At 41.9% G+C, this 4,331-nt stretch overlaps 1 non-coding gene across 1 annotated transcript; it reads left to right on the forward strand.

Annotated features, from left to right (window-relative positions):
* The first annotated feature begins 3,763 nt into the window (after window positions 1-3,763).
* On the forward strand, window positions 3,764-3,871 carry LOC112761671 (small nucleolar RNA R71). Its single transcript, XR_003182055.1, has one exon. It is a non-coding gene; the product is annotated as a small nucleolar RNA R71 (small nucleolar RNA).
* Window positions 3,872-4,331: the final 460 nt, after the last annotated feature.

The following is a 4,331-nucleotide window of genomic DNA, read 5'->3' on the forward strand; positions in this document are numbered from 1 at the left end:
CTTTGAGGGCTAAAGTGTCCTCCACTCTCAGATGAGTGACAGGCCTCTAAAATGGACTGGAATTCTGATTGAGGTACACATCGTCTAATTATCTGGTCAGCGCCACATCTCCATAAATATGGGTCATCCCATATATAATATTTAGACTCGCTTTTCAGCTTGTCTCTTTGATGTTTAGAGAAATATGGGGGAAATGTGCGGCTAACTAAATAATTAGCAACAGGTGCGTACCAAGGGACTACCTCAGATACTGCTTGCAGGTTGTCAAAAGGAAAATTATCATCTATAGGAGTAGAATCATCCTTAATATGTTCAAGGCGACTCAAGTGGTCCGCTACTAAATTTTGGTTACCACTCCTATCCTTTATTTCTAAATCAAATTCTTGTAACAGCAGTATCCAACGTATAAGTCTTGGTTTGGATTCCTTTTTAGCTAATAAATACTTTAGAGCTGCATGGTCCGAATACACTACTACTCTAGTACCAAGTAAATAAGCTCAGAATTTATCCAGACCGAAAACAATAGCAAGTAGCTCTTTCTCAGTAGTAGTATAATTGGACTGGGCAGTGTCTAAAGTCTTAGATGCATAGGCAATAACAAAAGGATCGCTACCTTCACGCTGAGCCAGTGCTGCTCCTACTGCATGGTTGGAAGCGTCGCACATGATCTCAAACGGCTGGCTCCAGTCGGGTCCTCTCACAATTGGGGCTTGAGTTAGAGCGGTCTTCAGCTTATCAAATGCTTGTTTGCAATCTTCACTGAACTCGAACTCAATGTCCTTCTGTAGTAATCTGGATAAGGGAAGTGCCACCTTACTAAAGTCTTTAATAAATCTCCTGTAGAAACCTGCATGGCCAAGGAACAAACGGACTTCCCTCACAGAAGAGGGGTAAGGTAAACTAGAAATAACATTCACCTTTGCTGGGTCTACAGAAATGCCATTATTAGATACCACATGTCCTAATACAATCCCTTGCTTTACCATAAAGTGGCATTTTTCGAAGTTCAATACAAGGTTTGTATCAACACATCTATCTAATACTCTAGATAATCCATCTAAGCAAAGTTTAAAAGAATCACCATAAACGCTAAAATCGTCCATAAAAACTTCCATATAGTCCTCAATAAGATCAGAGAAAAGACTCATCATGCACCTTTGGAAAGTAGCTGGTGCATTGCACAAGGCAAAGGGCATTCTCTTATAAGCGTAAGTCCCAAAAGGACATGTAAAAGTAGTCTTTTCCTGATCCTCAGGAGCTATATGAATCTGGAAATAACCTGTGTAACCATCTAGAAAGCAATAATGTGATTTACCTGACAGGCAATCCAGCATTTGATCAATGAATGGAAGTGGGTAGTGATCCTTACGGGTAGCTTGGTTGAGACGCCTGTAATCAATGCAGACTCTCCAAGCATTTTGAACTCTAGTTGCTATGAGCTCTCCATGCTCATTCTTCATGGTAGTGACTCCGGACTTCTTGGGCACAACTTGTACTGGGCTTACCCATTCACTGTCTGAAATGGGATATATGATACCTGCTTCCAATAGTCTGGTCACTTCCTTTTTGACAACTTCCAAGATGGTGGGATTCAATCTTCTTTGTGGTTGACGGACAGGTCTTGCTCCCTCTTCTAAAAATATTCTGTGCTCGCATACTTGAGGGTTGATTCCCACTATATCTGCCAAACTCCACCCAATTGCCTTCTTATGCTTCCTCAGTACATCAAGTAACTGCTCTTCTTGTTGAGAAGTCAGTTCTCTTGCAATAATAACCGGAAGCTTCTGCTCATCCTCAAGATAAGCATATTTGAGATGTGGAGGGAGAGGTTTCAATTCTAACTTTTGATCATGGGCAGGCTCTGGATTATCTGGGGCTTGCAAAAATGGCAAAGTGTCCTTATTGTCAGTTAAGAGGGTCCCCACACTTGGATCTTGTCCAGTGTGCCTCTCTTCAAACACTTCTTTTTGAACTTCAGCCACACTCTCGTCTATGACATCACACTGGAAGATAGAACGATCTTCTGGGGGGTTGTCAATGACTCCATTCAGATTGAAGATTACTATGCGGCCATCTATTTCAAAGGAGTATGTTCCTGAAAAAGCATCTAATTTGAATTTTGATGTCTTCAGGAATGGTCTTCCAAGTAGGATTGATGATGGCTTATCTGAATCATTATGGCACATCTCCAAGATATAAAAATTAGTGGGAAATGTGAGCCCTTTAATGTTCACCAAAACATCTTCAGCAACTCCAGCCACTGTAATAATGCTTTTATCTGCTAACACAAAACAAGCTGCCGACCTTTTTAAGGGAGGGAGCCTTAAAACATCATATATAGACAAAGGCATTATACTGACACATGCTCCTAAATCACACATGCAATCATAGATTACTACACCACCAATAGTACAACTAACTATGCAAGGACCTGGATCACTACATTTTCAGGTAATCCTCCCATTAAAGCAGATATAGAACTACCTAAAGGAATCGTTTCTAATTCGTTAATTTTGTCTTTATGGATACATAAGTCTTTTAGAAACTTTGCATATTTAGGTACCTGCTGAATAACATCGAAAAGGGGAACAGTTACCTCAACCTTTTTGAATATTTCTACCATTTTAGGATCAGGTTCCAGCTGCTTCCTGGGCTTCCTTGCAAGTTGTGGAAATAGAATGGGAGTAGTGTTTTCTGTGGTGCTTGCGCCTTTTTGTGCTTCTTCCTGTGGTTGAGCTATCTCTTCTTCAGCTATGTCCTGTATATCCTCTTCCTCTTCAACATCTTCGATTTCTACCACCTCTTCAGCTGAGGCATATTCTGGTGAGCTTGGTTCCTCCTGATTCCTCTGTTGCAGTGTGGTTCCGGAACTCAGGGTGATGGCATTAATGCCTCCCTTTGGATTGGGTAATGGTTGAAAGGGGATTCCAGTGGTGCTTGAAGGTTGGTTACTGGAATTTTGTGCTGAACCAAGCTGTGTCATAAGAGCTTGCAGAGTAGAGGTGAAACCATTCAGACTGGCGTTAATACTGTTCACGATGGTATTTTCCATGGCCAGTTGTCTTTTCTCAAAAGCTTGTAATAAATCTTCATTAGAAGATACAGAAGAATGGGTAAATTGAGAGGTTTGCTGCTGATTGTTCGGTGGTCCTTGGTTTTGCCTCAGGTGAGGTGCTCGGTAAGGTTAATTTTGCTGCCTGTTGTTGTTATTATTCCACTTCTGATTTCCCTGGTTATCTCTGCCTCCCCTATTATTGTTGTCTCTCCAATTCTGGTTTGAATTGTCCTGCCATCCATGGTTATTATTTCCACTTTGATTGTACCCTTGGTTGGGGCGGTCATAGAAGTTGTGAGTGGATGCCACCATGTTGTCTTCTTGTTGGAGCTGCGGGCATTCATCAGTGTAATGGCTGTAATCAGCACAAATTCCGCAAATTCTTTGTGGAACTAATTTTTGGTTTTGTTGCGGTTGAGTTTGCTGAGCTTGTTGATTCAACTGCATTTGCTTCAGCAGGTTGGTCATCTCACAGATGCTTCGATTTAGAGCAGCAGTCTCTATGCCAGAAGATACTTCTGCAACGGCTTTTGAATGGCCTTGCTTCTGTCTGTGGTTCCGAGTAGATTCAGCTAAATCACTGATCAATTGCCAAGCTTCATCAGTGGTCTTGTACTTCTTCATAGACCCATTGCTGGCACTTTCCAATGTGGTCTTATCTTGGGGCCTCATACCTTGTGTGATATAGCTGAGTAGCACGATCTTGTCAATCATGTGGTGGGGGCATGCTTCCAGAAGATTATTGAAGCGCTCCCAGTATTCAAAGAGAGTCTCATTGTCATCCTGAACAATTGTAGATATATCCTTCCTCAGTTTATCAGTAACTTCAGATGGAAAGAATTTCTCCAGAAACTCCTTTCTGAGTGTATCCCAGTTGGATACATTTGCTAGAGGTTGAGTGTAGTACCACTCTCTTGCTTTTCCCTTAAGAGAGAATGGAAAAGCTTTCAGCAGAATTGAAGTTTCATCAGCCATCACGCCTGACAGTAGAATAGGCTGCCTGGAAATCTCTCAAGTGCTTGATAGGCTCTTGAGCAGGTAGGCCATGAAACTTGGGCATCAAATTTAGTAGTGTGGTCTTTATTTCAAAATCTGTAGCTACCGCTGGATGATGCGCTTGAAACGGTTGCATTGTAAAATCAGGAGCTCCTTCCTCCTGAATGGTAACTCTTCTAGCTGCCATGTTTTCTGCGCGTAAAACAACCGAATCAGTAGAACGGGGGCTGGTTTCTTCCTCAAATTCACTTTCAGATCCGCCCTCAGAGCGGGCTAACCT

Source organism: Arachis hypogaea, chromosome 16, assembly GCF_003086295.3.
Source record: "Arachis hypogaea cultivar Tifrunner chromosome 16, arahy.Tifrunner.gnm2.J5K5, whole genome shotgun sequence".
NCBI lineage: Eukaryota > Viridiplantae > Streptophyta > Magnoliopsida > Fabales > Fabaceae > Arachis > Arachis hypogaea.